Raw genomic sequence first — 14,769 nt, forward strand, 5'->3', positions numbered from 1 at the left:
CAAGAAAATCTCTGTAAATTTGAGGCCAGCCTGGTCTACAGAGTGAGATGTAGCACAGTCAGGGCTACACAGAGAAACCCTGTCTTGAAAAACCAAAACCAAACAAACAAAAAAAACCTTAGTTTTAGTACTCAAAGATTAAAGGTCAATGTTAACAACAGATTAGAAATGATATATAGAAAAAGAAAAGATATCACTAGCAACAAGTGGTGACACACTACAAGAGGCCAAAGCAGGCCTACTAAGAATGTGAGGTCAGCCTGAGCTATCTAGTATGTCCAGGGCAAACGTGGGCTACACACCAAGACAGAGTCTCAAAAAAAAAAATCAGTGTTAGCTTTCTAACCAAATATAGAGATGACTTCAATGTTTCTTTGCAATGATGTTGCTTTCTTAAAATACAGAATTTAGAAAGAAGGAAAACATGGGAGACTAAGAATGGTTCAGAAGTTAAGGCTGAGGAAATAAGAAAGTCTAAAACTTCATGATTGTGAAAAAGTGCTTACAGTCCCTTTCTATGATTTATTTATGATTTACTTATTTATTTATGATTTATTTTTGTGATTTATTTCAATTCATACCTTAGTAACAGGATGCATATATTCTGTTGGGTACTATGAAGTCTGAGATAATCAGAAATTTTGAATTTATAAAGATCAAAAGTTAAATAAAAGAAAACAGATTTTCTTTAGGTCATTTACAAACAAAACTGTCCTCCTAACTACGAAGCTCCACTGTGCCTGCTAATAAACTGTTTATAAACATGTGTCCTTTCTTAATGTTGATAACCATCTTTTGATCATCGATTGTTTTAACTTACTTTTCAGAACTATGAGTGATTTTTGTCCCATGGAAACAGACTGTAGAGGAAGTTAACATAAAGTGCTTGACTAAATGCAAGAAGTCCTGTACTGCATAAACCAGCTGTGGTGTCCTGCACCTACAATCTAGCCCCCAGGAGGAAGGGGACAGAAGATCAAAGGTTCAAGTCATCCTTGCCTACAGAGCAAGTTCAAGGCCAGTGGAGGCTACTGAAAACATGAAAAGGGGCACAGAGAATTGGTTTGGTACCTAAAGGCACTTGCCACCAAACCTGAAAACTTAAGTTTATTCCCTGGGATCCACATGTTAATAGAGTGCCTACTCCCACAGCTTATGCTCTGACCTCCAGGTGTATGCAACGGTATGCACATACAAATGCACATGCACATGCGCACACGCGCACACACACACACACACACACACACACACACACACACAGAGAGAGAGAGAGAGAGAGAGAGAGAGAGAGAGAGAATATAAACCTTTTAAAGATAAAATGGAATATAGTATACACTTCTAAATTACAACAGTGGAATAAAACGCTGGAGGAGTAAGACAAGAATATGAGTTAGAGTCAACTCAAAACATAGTGAGATACTATGTCAAAATAAGCAAAAGAAAACAAATTATGTCTAAAGCCTGGTGCCCCTTTAGCTATAGAATAAAGTAAGATTAAGTCATCTTGTACATATATCTAAAATATCTGTAGAAAAAGACAGAAGGAATTGGTAATAATGGTTGTATCCCAAAGACCTTGATAAATAATAAGAATGATTACATGACTTTTTATTATGTACCCTGTTAAATCTTTTGAATTCTATACCATGTACAAATATTACACATCCAAAAAATTTAAATGTGGGGCTAGTTAAGAAAGCTTGTTGCTTTTCCAGAAAAACCCAAGTTCAATTCCTAGCCCCCATATCAAATGGTTTGCAACCACTTGTAACTCAAGCTGTAGAGTATCCAACTCCCTCTCTGCTTCTGCAGCCCCCTGCATACATGTGGCATACACACATGAAATTAATAAAAAAAATTCTACTTAAAGTTCAGTGTTACACAATATAGTAATCTTTCTACAGAGAGGTTGAAGCTGGTGGATGGCAAGCTCAAGGCTACATAACATTGCAAGCTGACCTGATCTACACAGCATGAGCCTAGGTCAAAAAACATAAGCAGTTATGTCCGTTACGGTAGTGCACACTTTAAAAATATTAGCATCTGGAGATAGAGGCAGGCAGAGCTCTGTGAGTTTGAGGCCAGTCTACATAGAATTCTAGGCCAATCAAGGATGTATATTGAGATCTTGTCTCATAGACATACATGCACGCCCATGCCCATACACACATACACACACACACACACACACACACACACACACACACACAGAGAGAGAGAGAGAGAGAGAGAGAGAGAGAGAGAGAGAGAGAGAGAGAGAGTGTGTGTGTGTAAGACAGAGCCAGGCATGGTGACATACATCTGTAATCCCAGTACTTGGAAGCACTAATTCTAAGTCAGTCTAGTCTATATAGTGAGTGCCAATATGGCCAGGCACCTGCACACATGTGCACATATTCCCCCACATACATATAACTAAAAATAAACCCTAAAATAACAAATTAGTATATATAATGAAGTAATATTACTTCAGAGTGATTTGTACTTTCTCACAACCCAAAACAACTTCTCACACTTGCACCAATCTGTGAATATAGCAATATGTAATTAGGAATAATTTTAATATTGCTATGATCATTTGGCAGAATAACAGTAGCAGGTTTTCCCCTAGAACCCATGACTTATCTAGTCATTACCAGGTACGGATTCCATCTTATAGACCAGGCCTTAAATCCACCCAAAACTGTAGGTGACTCTCATGACATCTGTGCCACTATCTCACAGTGGACTATCTTGTAGCATACATTGTTATAGCTCAGAGATCCATAGCTGTGTGAGATTAATCATTAATTTTCTTCTCTGGCATTGCTTATAATACCTTCCAGCAGTATCAACACTATGAACACTAGCAAATAATGATGGCGCCTCCAGCTGAGGACCAGCAAGGTTTCTCCTGGTTCTATGACTTGTAAATGTGGTGTAATCAGCAATAGGCTCTTACTGTCAGGTTGTGAAGGGTAACACTGCATTGGCAATAGCTTGTAATGGGGAGGTGGGGGTGGGGAAGGGTCCCCACTGGCCAACAAATCAAAAAGATGTAATCATTCTGGGTGCTACAGGTTTTGTGGTGGCATACAATGTATAGTTGAGCTATTGTTCCCCTCACTATATGGTAATGCTACTTAAACTCCTTTATATATGTTTACACTTTAGGAAGCGTCTACTATAGTAGGTTTACAGATAGCTTTGCAAGAAGCTGTTAAAGTTAGTTGTCCCTCCTTATAGTGCCTCCTCTACCCTGTCCTCCCATTCCCCAACCCCAATTAATCCTCCTGTCCTCACTTCCTCTTTATCCCTTTATAATATTATATCCCTTCTTTCCCTCAAAGTGCCCTGCTCACTTAATAGCTACCTAACCTCTGTATGTAAACGAAACACATATAGCTAAAGCTTAAAAGCTAACATCCATACATGAGGAAAAAAAAACATGCAATTCTTGTCTTTCTGGGTCTGGATTGCCTCACTCAGGATGACTGTGGTGTGCACATGTAATTCCACATACTTGAGAGGCTGGGGCACCTCAGGAGTTCTGGGAAGTCTTGGGAAAACAGAAAGATTCCATTTCAAAGGAGGAGAATATCATCATCATCATCATCATCATCATCACCACCACCACCACCACCACCACCACCACCACCACCACCACCACCACCACCACCACCAGCACCAGCACCACCAGCAGCACATACATTCACACATGAATAAAAATAAAATAAACCCTTGAAATGTTTAAATAAAATTAAGCTAAAATGTATAAAAATAACAATTTTTAGAATTAGATCACAAAAGTTCTGTTCTATTACTGAGCTAAAAACTAGAGCAGAATCCCCAAAACAAGATTAACTGCTGTGTTTTCAATATATAAATATTGGGAGTTATTCTTGGATCTTACGAATATTGTTAATGAAGGACTACAAAACCAGTCTTCACATCTCCTTCCATCTGGATGGTATTCCTATGAATACACATGAGTATCTATCTTAATTAAAGCACCTAGAATAGAACACAGTATTTCTGTATAGTTGGTCAGTAACTATATACAGTTAAACTAAGACTTTCATAATTTGTGATCTTTTTGTACCACCTAAAATTTCATCATTGAGCCTATTTTCCCTCCTTCCCTCCCCACCTCCTCTTTTTTTCTTTTCTTTCTTTGAACTTACTGTGTAGACCATGGTACCTCCAAACTCAAAACAATCCTGATGCCTCAGTCTCTGAAGTGCTGGCTTATAGGCTGCCCACCATGACAACTGCTCAGGTCAGCTTCAAACTTGCTGTGTAGCAGAATCTGGTTTTGAACTAATGATCCTCCTGACTCCATCCCAAGGGCTGGGATTACAGGTATGTGTCACCATGCCCTGCTCCCAAATTTTTTCTTTAAGTTAGTAAACAAAACTTGCCTAATTCTATCCCTAAGTTTTCAAAGTAATGTTTGAAAAAAAATATTAAAACCAGAAGTTGAAGAGATGGTTCATGAGTTAAAAACATGTACTGCTCTTACAGAGGGACTGAGCTCAGCTGCCAGCACCAACTTCACAGCTCATAAAATCACTTGTAATTCCAGCTCCAGGGCATCTGACACCTCTGGCCTCCTTGGGTACCAGCACTAACATGCACACTTCCCTAAGATACATATATCTCAAAGATACAGACAGACAGACACACAGATACACAGACACACACACACACACACACACACGGACACACACACACACACACACACAGAAGTAGGAAGAAAGTGTTAGATCTACTGGATTAGATTCACAGATAAGTCACCATATGAGTGCTGGGACTTGAACCCAGGTCCTCTAGAAGAGCCGCCAGTGTTCTTAGCCAAGGAGCCATCTCTCCTGCCCCAGATTTTAGCCTTTGATTCAACAAGAGAAAAGTGAAAAAATACTAACATTTATTTACATTGTGTCCTGGCTGGATACTTCCATACATCATCTGTATAATTCTCATGCCTGTGATCATCGTTTTATAGGTGATCACACATGCTCAGAAGTGTGAAATCTGCCTCTAGAGAAAACACATTCACATCCCAGAATGAACCAGTCTATCTAAACCTGTGGTTCTCAATCTCCCTTAATACAGTTCCTCATGTTGTCGTGACCCCCAATCATAAATTATTTTCATTGCTACTTCATAACTGCAATTTTTCTATTGTTATGAATCATAATGTAAATATTTGATATGCAGGATATCTGACATTCAACCCCTGTGAAAGGGTAGTTCAACATGCCCCAAAAGAGGTGGAAGCTCACAGATTGAGAACCACTGAGGTAAACTAAAATTCTGCACCATTCCTATTACAATACTCTAACTTTTTACAGGGCTTAACACAAGAGGGAATAAGCCTGGACAGTGGTGGCACACACCTTTAGTCCCGAAACTCTTTGGGAGGCAGAGGCAGGGGGATCTTAGTAAATTCGAGGCCAGCCTGTTCTATGGAGAGTTCTGGGGCATACAAACAAACAAACAAACAAACAAGGGTGGGGTGGGAGTTAGAATTTAAGTAATTGGGGTTGGGGATTTGGCTCAGCGGTGAGCGCTTGCTTGCCTAGCAACCGCAAGGGCCCTGGGTTCGTCCCCAGCTCAAAAAAAAAAAAAAAAAAAAAAAAGCAGACAAGAATTTAAGTAATTGTGAACCTTTTTAAAATTGGAATTGCAAAAATGAAATTTGCCTTTTTTCCTATGCTATGTGGGGATTTTCCATTCATTAACTAAGAATGCCTAAGACAAAGCTTCTTAAACATTGCATTTAAGGACAAAAGAAACTAAACACAGCTTAGAATTCACTTAGCTTTGGTCAATTCCAACAGGAAGTCTATTTTGAAAGCTCTAAATGTTATCTTAGAAATTAATGTTAATACTGCCTTCTCTTTGTGTCATCTTTGATTTGTATGAATATTTCCAATTCTTCAAGTGAAATTAAGGACTACTTTATGTGTCATTTACACACCTATAGACCTCGTTCTTAGATTCAGAAGCTTATTCATCCTTTATTTCCGTTGTTCCAAGGATCAAGCCCAGGGTCTTGTGGATGCTAGACAGTACTTAGCCACTGAACTACAGACCCAACCTGAGTTGGTGTCAATACCTCAATTTGAAAAACTTAGGTGAGAGGGGGTAAAGTTATGTTTGCGTTAGTCAAGAACCTGTGACCCGCAGTGAAGATTATCTAGTGCCAAATATAACTCAGGTCAGGTTATTAGCAGAAGCCTTATTTGCAAGAAAGAATCACAAACAACCCACATACAAAAACAAAACCCTCTTTCCCCACATCACCACAATTTAAACAAACAAACAAATTCTCTACTGAGAAAGAGGATATACCTCAATTATTCCCATAAACCCTTTAAGGCCACTGTAATAAATAAGGTCTTGAATCTAGAAATGTTAAAAAGATTACACAGGAAATGATAATAATCCCTGTCAGTGTTCCCCTCTGGTAAAAGGTAGTCAACAGATTCCTTAATATTTTCCAAAGCACTTGCAAATGAATTGATTCATTCAACATCACAGTCCAGACTAAAACAACACCAGGCATTATCCTTATTTTACAGAATAAGAAAACAAGGTCAATGACAGGATAAATATCTCTTCCAAGACTGTAATTACAGTAGCAAACAAAGAGAAGCTTACAACCAGGCAATCTGATTTTCAGGGAACTGACCTACCAAGGAAAACTGGACATTTTTCTTATTTTGACATCTTTCTTATTTCTTATTGTTTTTCAAACTCTGCATATACTAAACAAGTCATATGGTGTCCATTCAATAACAAACTACTTTACAAACAAAAATAAAAGTGCACAATTATGTAACTGGAAACATTGGTTAGCACTCTTGCTCTCTTATGATACATTCCTACTACTGATTTGCATAAAGGACAAAAACTAGAAAAGTGGCAAGATGGGAAGGAAGTTAAATGTCACACATACAATTGATAATGGCACCCCCAATTCAAGGAGTTTATGTTCTAGTTGTTTATCTTACATATACTGTTATGGATTATTTACTTGTCTTTCCCATTTAGGTGTTACTTTGCTGCTAGAAGCAATGTACCTTCTCCCCAAATCTTAATGCATCTTCCACCTAAATAAGACCTCCAGAATGTGCCACATAAAGAAAAATCAACTGCAAGGCATTTCTCCTTTCTAGTAAAATGCTAACATAACATAGGCCAACCCTTGAGACCAAAAAAAAAAAAAAAAAAAAAAAAGAAAAGAAATGGTATTCTCTGTGAAAAAGATTTACAGTCCTTTTAAACCTGTGTTAATTCCTGTGCCATTAACTTTTTATAGCATTCTATGAACTCTACAACAAAGGGGGGAAACTAAGTGTCAGGATTTCAACCGATGAATCTGGGTGGAACAAAGACTTCTCCTTTCATTATGCAGTGAGAACCAAGTTGCCAAAAAAAAAAAAAAAAAAAGCTCCCCTCAGACATCAGACACCATTCATAGTTACTAGCTGCATGCCTGGATGTGCAGGGGGTAAAATCATCAGGTTAAATACTGACCCTGTCTTCTTGGTTCCTACCTCTTTGCCAAAGGTGTCGACCCAGAGCTAGAGCCCTAATCTTTTTCTCCCCAATACAGCTAAGGAACTTAACCCTCTGAGTTCCATAACCCTGTCTTACGCAGGCATCCTCCTGAACAACTCACGTTCGGAATTCAGTCGATGACCCTGTCCCCACTCTCCCAGACCCCCACAGGACTGCTCCTAATAGCCACTGGCGTCTGGAAGGGATCCCCCACACCCCGACCCCCCCCCCAAACCCGCCACTCCCTACCCATTCGCCGGCCAAGGCGAGCTAGGAAAGGGACCAGAGCGCAGCCCTCAGTCTAGCCTCAGTCCAGCAGAGGGGCGAGGCAGATGCAGCTCAGTCAGCCTACACGCGCCCCTCAGCAGCGGCGAGATGGGTACTCCATACGACGGAGAGGAGCATCGCTCAGCGGCCCGAATCGGGCTGGCAAGGAGGAGAAGGTGTGGTCCAGGAGCGGCGGCGGCCTGGATAGACAGTCTGGTGAGTTCCAGGTCCTGTCCCTGATACACCCGGGCCTCGCCTGCATCCCATCTTCTCGCAGTCACCACCGAAGCCTACCCAAGACACTCCTCTCGGCCGCGAACGCCGCCCAAGGGGCCGTGGGGTCTGCGCCTCATCAGGCTAGTGACAGGTGGCGACGGGTGACCATGGCAACCCACGGTGCACCGCGGCCCGCCCCCGCCTCCAGGAATCCACTCACCTGAGGGCTCCGGGCGGAGCCGGCAGAAGCGGCGGAGGAAAACGCGGCGGAGAGGCCGGCGGCCAGGGCCCCAAGGCAGCCAATTCCAGGCTAAGGCGCGAGCGCGAGGGCGGCGGTCTGGCCTCAGCAGCCCGCACGTCAATCCATCAGCTCGTCAGCCGGTCCTTCTCGCGTCCGCCCCTATCCCGCCTCCGACCGCTCCGCTCCACAGACTGCGGTTGTCAAGCGCCGCTGGAACGGAGCTCCAGCCGCCAGCTGCAGCCAATCACTGCTCGTCCCTGGGGCCGCCTCAGGACCCCTCCTCGCGAGGCGGCTAGGCAGGTGCCTGCGCAGAAGAGTCTGCTGGGCCAGCCCAGGATAGGGCGGGGCATAGAGGCGTGGCCTAACACGAGGGGCAGAATTTAAGACTGGCGCCGCCTGGAAGCTCCTGGCCCTTAGCTCTCTGCTCTTAGGGTTTAGGAGATTCCTGTAAGGAGGACATAGGCTCAGAATCTTCGGGTGACGCTATGTATGTCCCAAAATAGCGTGGACAGGTGTGGTAGTTTGAATGAGAATTGCCCCCCTAGTCATGTATTTGAATGCTTGTCTCAGTTTCTGGACTGTTAGGGAAGGATTATGACAGTGGTTCTCAAGAATGGGTCCATTCTCAAGAATGTTACCTTCCGGGGGGTAACATATCAGATAATTACAATTCATAGCAGTAGCCAACTGTTATGAAATAGCAACGAAAATAATTTTATGGTTAGGACAGGGGTTGGGGTGGTCACCAAAAGATGAGGAACTATATTAAAGGGTCACAGCATTAGGAAAGTTAAGAACCACTGGATTAGGTGTGAACTAGTTGGAAGAGATGTCACTGTGGGTGGTCTTGGAGGTTTCAAAACCCAGACCTTTACTAGTCAGTCTTTTTTTTTTTTTTTTTTTTTTTTGGTTCTTTTTTTGGCTGGGGACCAAACCCAGGGCCTTGCACTTCCTAGGCAAGCGCTCTACCACTGAGCTAAGTCCCCAACCCCTACTAGTCAGTCTTATGTCCGGTGCTTGTGGATCACATGTAAGCTATTAGCTACTGCTCCAGCATCGTGCCTCCCAGTCTGCTGGCACATTCCCTGCCAAGACAGTCATGAACTAACCCTCTGGAACCCTGAGCTGAAAATTAAATGCTGTCTTTTATAAGTTGCCTTGGTCATGGTGTTTTGTCACAGAAATAAAAAAAGTAACTAAGACAGTCTGATTGTAGAAGTTTTCTGTGCACTGGGTTTGACTCTTAATTCTATGTCCAATAATTTACTAATAAAGGTTAAATAAATCTTCCTGCCTTGCCCTTTTCCATACTCCATCTCCCTCCATGAAAACTGTCCCCTTCCAGTTTCTTTTCTTTTTTTTTTTTTCTTTTCTTTTTTTTGGAGCCAGGGACCGAACCCAGGGCCTTGCGCTTGCTAGGCAAGCGCTCTACCACTGAGCTAAATCCCCAACCCCCCACTTCCAGTTTCTTAATGTGTAAAACTAATCCCATTTTGAAGCACTTAACAAGGTTGCTAGTTTGAACTGCCCTTTTATTTACAGTAGTAACCTCCCTCCAACAATATTTGTGTAGCAGTATTCTCCCAGATACATGATGCTCAAGGAGACGAACCTCCAGGAATTGTAACAATACAGAAGCTATAGAAGACGACTAACCTTAGCATAACACATTTTGTCCAGCCAGATCTCCAGCACTCAGGAGGCAGAGGTAATCCTCTGAGAGATTTGGCCAGACTTGTTTACATAGTGAGTTCCAGTCAGCAAAGACTGGGACCTCAAAAACAACAACAACAACAGCAATCCAGTTCAAAATAAACAGCCAGGTGAATCACAGCACTGTTGCATGCACATAGCCAATAAATAAATCCAATATTTTTTAAAGGCCAGGTATGTTCCTGCAGGATAGAGAGTATTGCAGATTGGAGGCCAGTCTGAGCCCAGCTACATAGTGAAGCTGTCTCAAAACAAGATGGGACCTAAGAGATGGGTCTGTAGTCAGTGCCTGACATACAATCATGAAGAATGGGGTTGGGATCATTAGTAGTTATGCAAGACTGGTGGTCACCTGTAATCCCAGAACTTCAGAGGCAGAGATGGATCATGGGAGTGAGGGACAGTAGCTGACTAATTGTCAAGCTCTGTCAAGGAGAGATGTTGCCTCAAAAAATAGGATGAAGAAAGAGTGATCAGAGTCAACCAATGTCAACCTCTGGCTTCCCCCACACACATACCACACACATATACACATACACAAAGAAAAAGGAGAAAGAAGAGGAGGAGGAGGAGGAAGAAGAGGAGGAAGAAGAGGAAGAGGAGGAAAACCCAAAAAGATAAGTCATAGTTTAAAGGAAAAGTTGAAGAGAGAACATTTTTACTTTTGGGGAGAAATTAAAATATCTGAACTTTGAAACTTCAATTGCCCAGTTCGCCTAAATCCTAGAAGAAGATCATATAAGAAGTATCTTAGTCACTATTCTATTGTTGAGAAGAGACAAACGGATGAAAGGAAGTATTATAAGAAATAGCATTTAATTGGGGCTGGCTTACAGTTCCAGAGGTTCAGTCCGTTATCAACATGACAAGAAGCAAAGCAGCAGGCGGGCAGACACTGGAGGAGCAGCTGAGAACAGACGTCCTGATGCTTGGGCAGAGAGCCCCTGCCTGGGCCTGGTGTGGGCTTTTAAAATCTCAAACCCCACTTCCTCCAACAAGGCAGCACCTCCTAACCCTTTGAATTCTTTCTAACAGTGCCACTCCCTGGTTAAGCATTCAAATATTTGAGCTTAGGGGGCCATTTTCATTCAAACCATCACAAGCAGCTTGGCAGGAATGAAGGAATTTGGAAGAGAAATGTGTGCCCCTCCTTTCAGTTGCTGACTATTCACTATAGTCCCTAGGAAATTGGGATTTCACTGGGAATCTCAAGCTGGGAAAGGGAAAAGCCTGGTGTGGGCTAGAGGAAGACTTTGTCTCCAGGAAAGAGATTTCGCAAGGTTGACAACTGTTTCCACTGCCTGGTGGCAGAGGCAGAAACCCAGGCCAGGAGGGCTTAGCCATGCGTGCTCTGGCCCTCTGTGAAGATAGACTGGGAGGGGTCACTGCTCTCCTCTGTTCTTCTTCCTAATGTTGCCACATTGAATGGATCCCTCTCTTCCTTTTGCTATTACTTCAGTTGGGATATTGAAGGGCAGGTAATTAGGGTCGCCAGGACCTAGGCTCTGTTCCTAACAACTCTGGTAACATTTATTATGATTCTTCTCAGCGTTTGGTTTCAGACACTGGAAGGACGGACTGAGGTGCATATCTACCAAAGCAGACTTGGCCTCCTGGTTCTCCCAAACATCCCTCATTCCCTATGTGTCATACCCTGCCCCCAACCCTGCACTTGCCAGCCCAGGGACTGCCCTTCCCCCAGAGGCTCTTCCCTATACAATCCAGACATTTCGGTCTCTTTCATTCTCTCCCTCTCCCTTCCCCACCCTGCACATGCCCTCACTCTCTCTTTTCCTCCTTCCCTTTCTCCCTCCTCAAGGCAATAAACCTGCCTTATATATTTTAATCTTTCATTTTAATTAAAATCTTTAATATTAATTCCTTCCACAAGCAGGGCTCCTCTCCCTCACCAGTTTAAAGTGGTCAGATATGTTCAAGGACAGCCCTGAACCCATTCCTGAAGCCTATTAGCTCAATAGACCAACCCATCCTCAAGGCAGAGGAAAGGTACTTGCCCCAAACCACTGTAAATACATATTTACCTGAAACTGTGGGTGTATGAACACCCCTATCTTTCTAAGCTGGTCAACTCAAAGTTAGGGGAAGGGAACCTATCCCAGGCCACCAAAAGCATTTAAAACTCCCAGTACTCCCCTGGAAAAACAGACCAGTTCCTGACATCCCCCTCTGCTCTGTGTGGAGCTGCACTTGCAGCCTCTGTGTCACTTGTAATAGTTTGTTGCCTGCCATGTTTGAGTTTTTTTTTCCTGCCTTTAATTTCTTTAGTTGGCTGAGAAAAACAAACACAACCAAGACCCCACAGACAAGAACATCTAACTCTTTCTTTTTTTTTTTTTTTTTCCGGAGCTGCGGACCGAACCCAGGGCCTTGCGCTTACGAGGCAAGCGCTCTACCACTGAGCTAAATCCCCAACCCCCAAGAACATCTAACTCTTAAAACCTTATTTCCCAGGTTGGGGATTTAGCTCAGTGGTAGAGTGCTTGCCTAGCAAACGCAAGGCCCTGGGTTCGGTCCCCAGCTCCGAAAAAAAGAAAAAGAAAACAAACAAACAAACAAAAAAACCCAAAACCTTATTTCCCTACCCTAATTCCTTGTATCAACCCCAAACTTTAACTTAAAAAAATATATGAGCCTTTCAGGCAATGGTGGGGTACACTTTTAATCCCAGCACTGGGAAGGCAGAAGCAAGCGGAATTTGAGACCAGTTTGATCTACAAAGAGAGTTCCCGGACAGTCAGAGATACATACAGAGAGCCTGTCTTAAAGGAAAAAACAGAAAGAAAATGAACCTTATTCTGATGAGGTAGGGAGGATTTGGGGTGTATGGTTTATGTCCTCCACACCCTGTGACAGCGTTTCAGCGTACTGTTAGAAGCAAATACACACTATTTATACTTCTGGGAAAGAGGAAGGACCAGACTGGAATCAGATAGCTAGTATACCTTACCACGTGTATGCTGATAATGCAGTGACTATTTGTATATTTGCTTCCTAATGTAACATCAGGCCTTACCCAACCTTACTTTGTATGTTAGGCTGCGGTATCACCTTTCAATACTCAGCCACAGGGCTAAGATTTCCCTTTCACTCTCCTAGCTGCACAGCAGTGAACTGTTCAGAAAAACAAAGCTTTCTTAGATGAACCGTCCTTAGATCCTGAGGTGTTGCCTCAGCCATTCACTAAACATCTACTGAATGCCTACTGTGATTCAGGAACTAGGTCAGGCATCATTTGAAAGCGCAGGTTCTAACACGACAAAATGACTCATGGCGCCTTATGACTTAAATACCTACAGGCTAGGGTGGATACCGTTGAATGAGATTCTCAAATCTCATTTCTAAAAAGGTGAATAGAAGTTTTTGGTTTCCCCCAGATGTCACAAAAGGAATCCAAGCAAAAAGCTAAACAAGGACATTTTAATCCAAGGTGTCAGAGAGAGAGAGAGAGAGAGAGAGAGAGAGAGAGAGAGAGAGAGAGAGAGAACAGTGGAAATAAGGGGACATGTTTTAAAAGAGCCACTCTTATGAAAACTTAAGCACACCAAGGAGTTTTGTGCTTCAGGATCAGCAGCATCCTTGGGAGAACAAATACTATTAGTATGGCTTCGCCTTCAACAGATTCAAGGATTAAATCCAGGGTCAGGTGTATTAGCATTCTGTCTAAGCTCCACCCCCACAGTTCAGGCAACAGCCAGGTATGCTCCGCCCTACAGTTACCTGGCAACAGCCAGGTATGCCTGACACTATGAAAGGGGCTGCTTGTCTCTTTCTTGCTCTCTTACTCCTGCTTCCTCTTGCTTTCTCTTGCCTCTTTGTCCCTTCTCTCCCCATTCCTCTCCCGCCTTCTCTCCACATGCTCATGGCCGGCCTCTACTCTATTCCTCTACACCTCTACTTCTCTCTACTCTCTCTCTCTCTCTCTCTCTCTCTCTCTCTCTCTCTCTCTCTCTCTCCCTACTACCTTCTTAACTCCCCCTCCCCATTCCCCAAATAAACTCTATTTTATACTATACCGTCGTGTGGCTGGTCTCTCAGGGGGAAGGGATGTCTCAGCATGGGCCCACTGAGGCACCCCCTTTCCTCAGACCTTCATAGAACATATCCCCCTCTCTTTATCTTTGTATAAACACATCAAGGTGTGGTAGCCCACATCTATATTCCCAATTAGCAGGAGGTACAAAGATTAGAAATCCAAGGCCAGCCTCTTATATATAGGAAGTTCCCGGACAGCCTGGGCTCCATGAGACCCTGTCATAACTTTCACTCTCATTCCAAACTCCCCCAAACAACCAACCAAAACCAAATGTCCACGGATCTAACCAGGGCTCCTTGACAAAAGCTTAAATTATACATGCATGATTAAATCTAGTTTTAAAAAAAAATTATTGTTTCAAATGAAGACATTTATATTTATATTAAGTAAATATATGAGCATTAATAAAAATAATTTTATAAAAAAATATCATCAATATTCTAGGGTCAGTAAGATGGCTCTGAAGTTTAAGGTACCTGCCACCAAACCTGATGGCCTAAGTTTGAACCCAGGGACCCACTTGGTAGAAAGAAAGACCTAACTCCACAAGTTGTCTTCTGTGGGAAGACATATAAGCGATATGGCACGTGCATGCACCTAGGCAAACACACACACAATAAACAAGTGCAATAAAAAAAATAAGCAACGAGCTTGAAGACATTTAGAACTTTCTATAAAATCTGAGTAGATACCATATGCTCCTATGTTGTATTTGCTGCTTTTTTTTTTT

At 42.7% G+C, this 14,769-nt stretch overlaps 1 protein-coding gene across 1 annotated transcript in view; it reads right to left on the reverse strand.

The window, feature by feature from the left end:
* Wdr47 (WD repeat domain 47) overlaps positions 1 to 8,544 on the reverse strand; it is a 59,957-nt gene extending 51,413 nt beyond the window's left edge. Inside the window, exon 1 of the mRNA XM_032897463.1 lies at positions 8,252 to 8,544. The gene's annotated coding sequence lies outside the window, so the exon portion shown is untranslated. The remainder of the gene's footprint in view (positions 1 to 8,251) is intronic.
* Between the last annotated feature and the right edge of the window lie 6,225 nt (positions 8,545 to 14,769).

Source organism: Rattus rattus, chromosome 3 (genome assembly GCF_011064425.1).
Source record: "Rattus rattus isolate New Zealand chromosome 3, Rrattus_CSIRO_v1, whole genome shotgun sequence".
NCBI classification, from domain to species: Eukaryota; Metazoa; Chordata; class Mammalia; order Rodentia; family Muridae; genus Rattus; species Rattus rattus.